Below are 8,919 nucleotides of genomic sequence, written 5' to 3'. Positions count from 1 at the left end.
AGGAGGTTTAATATCCTGACCTATTGAGATATACATGGAGGAGGTTTAATATCCTGACCTAGTGAGATACACATGGAGGAGGTTTAATAACCTGACCTAGTGAGATATACATGGAGGTTTAATACCCTGACCTAGTGAGATATACATGGAGGAGGTTAAATATCCTGACCTAGTGAGATATACATGGAGGAGGTTTAATATCCTGACCTAGTGAGATATACATGGAGGAGGTTTATTATCCTGACCTAGTGAGATATAGATGGAGGAGGTTTAATATCCTGACCTAGTGAGATTTACATGGAGGTATAATAACCTGACCTAGTGAGATATACATGGAGGTTTAATATCCTGACCTAGAGAGATATACATGGAGGTTTAATATCCTGACCTAGTGAGATATACATGGAGGAGGTTTAATATCCTGACCTAGTGAGATATACATGGAGGTTTAATATCCTGACATAGTGAGATATACATGGAGGAGGTTTAATATCCTGACCTAGTGAGATATACATGGATGTTTAATATCCTGACTTAGTGAGATATACATGGAGGAGGTTTAAAATCTGACCTAGTGAGATATACATGGTGGAGGTTTAATAACCTGACCTAGTGAGATATACATGGAGGTTTAATACCCTGACCTAGTGAGATATACATGGAGGACATTAATATCCTGACCTAGTGAGATATACATGGAGGAGGTTTAATAACCTGACCTAGTGAGATATACATGGAGTAGGTTTAATAACCTGACCTAGTGAGATATACATGGAGGAGGTTTAACATCCTGACCTAGTTAGATATACATGGAGGTTTAATATCCTGACCTAGTGAGATATACATGGAGGTTTAATATCCTGACCTAGTGAGATATACATGGAGGAGGTTTAATATCCTGATATAGTGAGATATACATCTAGGTTTAATATCCTGACCTAGTGAGATATACATGGAGGTTTAATATCCTGACCTAGTGAGATATACATGGAGGAGTTTTAATAACCTGACCTAGTGAGATGTACATGGAGGAGGTTTAATATCCTGACCTAGTGAGATATACATGGAGGAGGTTTAATAACCTGACTTAGTGAGATATACATGGAGGAGGTTTAATACCCTGAACTAGTGAGATATACATGGAGGAGGTTTAATACCCTGACCTAGTGAGATATACACGGAGGAGGTTTAATAACCTGACCTAGTGAGATATACATGGAGGTTTAATACCCTGACCTAGTGAGATATACATGGAGGAGGTTAAATATCCTGACCTAGTGAGATATACATGGAGGAGGTTTAATATCCTGACCTAGTGAGATATACATGGAGGAGGTTTATTATCCTGACCTAGTGAGATATAGATGGAGGAGGTTTAATATCCTGACCTAGTGAGATTTACATGGAGGTATAATAACCTGACCTAGTGAGATATACATGGAGGTTTAATATCCTGACCTAGAGAGATATACATGGAGGTTTAATATCCTGACCTAGTGAGATATACATGGAGGAGGTTTAATATCCTGACCTAGTGAGATATACATGGAGGTTTAATATCCTGACATAGTGAGATATACATGGAGGAGGTTTAATATCCTGACCTAGTGAGATATACATGGATGTTTAATATCCTGACTTAGTGAGATATACATGGAGGAGGTTTAAAATCTGACCTAGTGAGATATACATGGAGGAGGTTTAATAACCTGACCTAGTGAGATATACATGGAGTAGGTTTAATAACCTGACCTAGTGAGATATACATGGAGGAGGTTTAACATCCTGACCTAGTTAGATATACATGGAGGTTTAATATCCTGACCTAGTGAGATATACATGGAGGTTTAATATCCTGACCTAGTGAGATATACATGGAGGAGGTTTAATATCCTGATATAGTGAGATATACATCTAGGTTTAATATCCTGACCTAGTGAGATATACATGGAGGTTTAATATCCTGACCTAGTGAGATATACATGGAGGAGTTTTAATAACCTGACCTAGTGAGATGTACATGGAGGAGGTTTAATATCCTGACCTAGTGAGATATACATGGAGGAGGTTTAATAACCTGACTTAGTGAGATATACATGGAGGAGGTTTAATACCCTGAACTAGTGAGATATACATGGAGGAGGTTTAATACCCTGACCTAGTGAGATATACACGGAGGAGGTTTAATAACCTGACCTAGTGAGATATACATGGAGGTTTAATACCCTGACCTAGTGAGATATACATGGAGGAGGTTAAATATCCTGACCTAGTGAGATATACATGGAGGAGGTTTAATATCCTGACCTAGTGAGATATACATGGAGGAGGTTTATTATCCTGACCTAGTGAGATATAGATGGAGGAGGTTTAATATCCTGACCTAGTGAGATTTACATGGAGGTATAATAACCTGACCTAGTGAGATATACATGGAGGTTTAATATCCTGACCTAGAGAGATATACATGGAGGTTTAATATCCTGACCTAGTGAGATATACATGGAGGAGGTTTAATATCCTGACCTAGTGAGATATACATGGAGGTTTAATATCCTGACATAGTGAGATATACATGGAGGAGGTTTAATATCCTGACCTAGTGAGATATACATGGATGTTTAATATCCTGACTTAGTGAGATATACATGGAGGAGGTTTAAAATCTGACCTAGTGAGATATACATGGTGGAGGTTTAATAACCTGACCTAGTGAGATATACATGGAGGTTTAATACCCTGACCTAGTGAGATATACATGGAGGACATTAATATCCTGACCTAGTGAGATATACATGGAGGAGGTTTAATAACCTGACCTAGTGAGATATACATGGAGTAGGTTTAATAACCTGACCTAGTGAGATATACATGGAGGAGGTTTAACATCCTGACCTAGTTAGATATACATGGAGGTTTAATATCCTGACCTAGTGAGATATACATGGAGGTTTAATATCCTGACCTAGTGAGATATACATGGAGGAGTTTTAATAACCTGACCTAGTGAGATGTACATGGAGGAGGTTTAATATCCTGACCTAGTGAGATATACATGGAGGAGGTTTAATAACCTGACTTAGTGAGATATACATGGAGGAGGTTTAATACCCTGAACTAGTGAGATATACATGGAGGAGGTTTAATACCCTGACCTAGTGAGATATACACGGAGGAGGTTTAATATCCTGACCTAGTGAGATATACATGGAGGAGGTTTAATAACCTGACCTAGTGAGATGTACATGGAGGAGGTTTAATATCCTGACCTAGTGAGAAAAATACATGGAGGAGGTTTAATAACCTGACTTAGTGAGATATACATGGAGGAGGTTTAATATCCTGACCTAGTGAGATATACATGGAGGAGGTTTAATATCCTGACCTAGTGAGATATACATGGAGGAGGTTTAATATCCTGACCTAGTGAGATATACATGGAGGAGGTTTAATATCCTGATATAGTGAGATATACATCTAGGTTTAATATCCTGACCTAGTGAGATATACATGGAGGAGGTTTAATAACCTGACCTAGTGAGATATACATGGAGGAGGTTTAATACCCTGACCTAGTGAGATATACATGGAGGAGGTTTAATATCCTGACCTAGTGAGATATACATGGAGGAGATTTCAATTCCTGACCTAGTAAGATGTACATGGTGGAGGTTTAATATCCTGACCTAGTGAGATATACATGGTGGAGGTTTAATATCCTGACCTAGTGAGATATACATGGAGGAGGTTTAATATCCTGACCTAGTGAGATATACATGGAGGAGGTTTAATAACCTGACTTAGTGAGATATACATGGAGGAGGTTTAATACCCTGAACTAGTGAGATATACATGGAGGAGGTTTAATACCCTGACCTAGTCAGATATACACAGAGGATGTTTAATATCCTGACCTAGTGAGATATACATGGAGGAGGTTTAATACCCTGAACTAGTGAGATATACATGGAGGAGGTTTAATATCCTGACCTAGTGAGATATACACGGAGGAGGTTTAATATCCTGACCTAGTGAGATATACATGGAGGAGGTTTAATACCCTGAACTAGTGAGATATACATGGAGGAGGTTTAATATCCTGACCTAGTGAGATATACACGGAGGAGGTTTAATATCCTGACCTAGTGAGATATACTTGATGGAGGTTTATTACCCTGACCTAGTGAGATATACATGGAGGAGGTTTAATATCCTGACATAGTGAGATATACATCTAGGTTTAATATCCTGACCTAGTGAGATATACATGGAGGTTTAATATCCTGACCTAGTGAGATATACATGGAGGAGGTTTAATTTCCTGACCTAGTGAGATATACATGGAGGTTTAATATCCTGACCTAGTGAGATATACATGGAGGTTTAATATCCTGACCTAGTGAGATATACATGGAGGAGGTTTAATATCCTGATATAGTGAGATATACATCTAGGTTTAATATCCTGACCTAGTGAGATATACATGGAGGAGGTTTAATAACCTGACCTAGTGAGATATACATGGAGGAGGTTTAATAACCTGACCTAGTGAGATGTACATGGAGGAGGTTTAATATCCTGACCTAGTGAGATATACATGGAGGAGGTTTAATAACCTGACTTAGTGAGATATACATGGAGGAGGTTTAATACCCTGAACTAGTGAGATATACATGGAGGAGGTTTAATACCCTTACCTAGTGAGATATACACGGAGGAGGTTTAATATCCTGACCTAGTGAGATATACATGGAGGTTTAATAACCTGACCTAGTGAGATGTACATGGAGGAGGTTTAATATCCTGACCTAGTGAGATATACATGGAGGAGGTTTAATAACCTGACTTAGTGAGATATACATGGAGGTTTAATATCCTGACCTAGTGAGATATACATGGAGGAGGTTTAATATCCTGACCTAGTGAGATATACATGGAGGAGGTTTAATATCCTGACCTAGTGAGATACACATGGAGGAGGTTTAATAACCTGACCTAGTGAGAAATCCATGGAGGTTTAATACCCTGACCTAGTGAGATATACATGGAGGAGGTTAAATATCCTGACCTAGTGAGATATACATGGAGGAGGTTTATTATCCTGACCTAGTGAGATATAGATGGAGGAGGTTTAATATCCTGACCTAGTGAGATTTACATGGAGGTATAATAACCTGACCTAGTGAGATATACATGGAGGTTTAATATCCTGACCTAGAGAGATATACATGGAGGTTTAATATCCTGACCTAGTGAGATATACATGGAGGAGGTTTAATATCCTGACCTAGTGAGATATACATGGAGGTTTAATATCCTGACATAGTGAGATATACATGGAGGAGGTTTAATATCCTGACCTGGTGAGATATACATAGAGGTTTAATATCCTGACCTAGTGAGATATACACGGAGGAGGCTTAATAACCTGACCTAGTGAGATATACATGGAGGAGGTTTAATACCCTGACCTAGTGAGGTATACATGGAGGAGGTTTAATATCCTGACCTAGTGAGATATTGAAGGAGGTTTAATACCCTGACCTAGTGAGATATACATGGAGGAGGTTTAATATCCTGACCTAGTGAGATATACATGGAGGAGGTTTAATATCCTGAACTAGTGAGATATACATGGATGTTTAATATCCTGACTTAGTGAGATATACATGGAGGAGGTTTAAAATCTGACCTAGTGAGATATACATGGTGGAGGTTTAATAACCTGACCTAGTGAGATATACATGGAGGTTTAATACCCTGACCTAGTGAGATATACATGGAGGACATTAATATCCTGACCTAGTGAGATATACATGGAGGAGGTTTAATAACCTGACCTAGTGAGATATACATGGAGTAGGTTTAATAACCTGACTGTAACGATCGTCGTAATCCTCCTCCTCGGATGAGGAGGAGAGGCGAGAAGGATCAGACCAATATGCGGAGTGATTAGTGTCCATGATTATTCATTATATCGAAACTGAACACGAAACAAAAGAACACCATGAAAACAATCGACAAACAGTCCCGTGTGGCACGAATGCAGACACGCGATACATCCACCCACAAAACACACGTGAAACCCCGGCTGCCTTAGTATGATTCTCAATCAGGGACAAACGATCTACAGCTGCCTCTGACTGAGAATCATACCAGGCCGAACACAAAAAAACCCAACATAGAAAAACACACATAGACCAACCCACCCAACTCACGCCCTGACCAACTAAATAAATACAAGAAAAAAGGAAAACAGGTCAGGAACGTGACATAACCCCCCTTTTAACCTCCTCCATGTATATCTCACTAATCGGATATTAAACATCCATGTATATCTCACTAGGTCAGGATATTAACCTCCTCCATGTATATCTCACTAGGTCAGGATAGTAAATCTCCTCCATGTATATCTCACTAGGTCAGGTATTAAACCTCCTTCAATATCTCACTAGTCAGGATATTAAACCTCCTCCATGTATACCTCACTAGGTCAGGGTATAACCTCCTCCAGGTATATCTCACTAGGTCAGGTTATTAAGCTCCTCCGTGTATTCTCACTAGGTCAGGATATTAAACCTCTAATGTATATCTCACCAGGTCAGGATATTAAACCTCCTCCATGTATATCTCACTATGTCAGGATATTAAACCTCCATGTATATCTCACTAGGTCAGGATATTAAACCTCCTCCATGTATATACTCACTAGGTCACGGAATATAAACTCCTGTATATCTCTCTAGGTCAGGATATTAAATCCTCCATGTGTATCTCAATAGGTCAGGTTATTATACCTCCATGTAAATCTCACTAGGTCAGGATATTAAACCTCCTCCATCTATATCTCACTAGGTCAGGATAATAAACCTCCCATGTATACTCACAGGTCAGGATATTAAACCTCCTCCATGTATATCTAACTAGGTCAGGTGTTAAACCTCCTCCATGTATATCTAACTAGGTCAGGATATCAACCTCCTCCATGTATTCCACTAGGTCAGGGTATTAAACATCCATGTATATCTCACTAGGTCAGGATAATAAACCTCCTCCATGTATATCTAACTAGGTCAGGATATTCAACCTCCTCCATGTATATCTCACTAGGTCAGTGTCACGTTCCTGACCTGTTTTCCTTTTTTCTTGTATTTATTTAGTTGGTCAGGGCGTGAGTTGGGTGGGTTGGTCTATGTGTGTTTTTCTATGTTGGGGTTTTTTGTGTTCGGCCTGGTATGATTCTCAGTCAGAGGCAGCTGTAGATCGTTTGTCCTGATTGAGAATCTACTAAGGCAGCCGGGGTTTCACGTGTGTTTTGTGGTGGATGTATCGCGTGTCTGCATTCATGCCACACGGGACTGTTTGTCGATTGTTTTCATGGTGTTCTTTTGTTTCGTGTTCAGTTTCGATATAATAAATAATCATGGACACTAATCACTCCGCATATTGGTCTGATCCTTCTCGCCTCTCCTCCTCGTCCGAGGAGGAGGATTACGACGATCGTTACAGAACCACCCACCAATCTAGGATCAAGCGGAGTGCAAACGGGCAGCGACAGCAGTGGGAAAAAAACCAGGACTCCTGGACTTGGGAGGAGATCCTGGACGGCAAAGGACCTGGGCTCAGCCAGGGGAATATCGCGTCCCAAGGCGGAGCTGGAAGCAGCGAAGCAGAGAGGCGCTGGTATGAGGAGGCAGCGCGGCGACGCGGTTGGGAGCCCGAGAGTCAGACCCAAAAATTCTTGGGGAGGGCACACGAGGAGTGTGGCAAAGCCGGGTAGGATACCTGAGCCAACTCCCCGTGCTTACCGGTGAGTGAGAGGGCGTCGTACTGGTCAGACACCGTGTTTTGCGGTAAAGCGCACGGTGTCCCCAGTACGCGTGCTTAGCCCAGTGCGGGCTATTCCACCTCGCCGCACTGGTAGGGCTAAGTTGGGCATCGACCGGATGTCATGAAGCCGGCCCAACGCATCTGGCCTCCAGTGCGTCTCCTCGGGCCGGCATACATGGCACCAGCCTTACGAATGGTGTCCCCGGTTCGCCAGCATAGCCCAGTGCGGGCTATTCCACCTCGCCGCACTGGCAGGGCTACGGGCACCATTCAACCTGGTAAGGTTGGGCAGGCTCGGTGCCAAGAGCACGTGTCCTCCTTCACGGTCCGGTATACCCGGTGCCACCTCCAAGTACCAGTCCACCGGTGGCAGCCCCCCGCACCAGGCTGTCTCTCCGGGTTCTCTCTCCAGCTGCTCCCACCTGTCCAGCCTGTCAGAGCTTTCCTCCTCTCCAGCGCAGCCAGTGCCTATACCACGCACCAGGTCTACAGTGCGTCTCAGCCGCCAGAGTCTGCCGTCTGCCCAGCGGCGCCTGAACGCCTCCTGCTCAGCGCTGTTTGAGCTGCCTCCTTCCAGCGCTGTCCGTCTGTTATGAGCTGTCCAGCCAGGACCAGCCAGAGCCGTCCAGCCAGGACCACAGCAGAGCCGTCCAGCCAGGACCAGCCAGAGCCGTCCAGCCAGGACCGCCAGAGCCTCCAGCCAGGACCCGCCAGTGCCGTCCGCAGATCCGCAGAGCCGTCCAGCAGGATCCGCCAGAGCCGTCCAGCCAGATCGCCAGAGCGTCCAGCCAGGATCCGCCAGAGCCGTCCAGCCAGGATCCGCCAGAGCCAGCCAGCCAGGATCCGCCAGAGCCAGCCAGCCAGGATCCGCCAGAGCCAGCCAGCCAGGATCCGCCCCTCAGTCTGGTGCTGCCTTTTGGTAGAGTGGGTTTGACATGGAGGGTGGCCATTGGGAGGAGACCACGGAAGCGGGGTTTGACTATGGTGGGTTGGGGACCACGACCAGCGCCAGAGCCGCCACCGTGGACAGACGCCCACCCAGACCCTCCCTAGAGTTTATAGGCGGGTGCGCCCGGAGTTCGCACCTTA

The sequence above is a fragment of the Salvelinus namaycush genome, chromosome 16 (genome assembly GCF_016432855.1).
Source record: "Salvelinus namaycush isolate Seneca chromosome 16, SaNama_1.0, whole genome shotgun sequence".
NCBI classification, from domain to species: domain Eukaryota; kingdom Metazoa; phylum Chordata; class Actinopteri; order Salmoniformes; family Salmonidae; genus Salvelinus; species Salvelinus namaycush.
The sequence above is the reverse complement of the archived record's forward strand: the minus strand, read 5'-3'. Positions refer to the sequence as shown.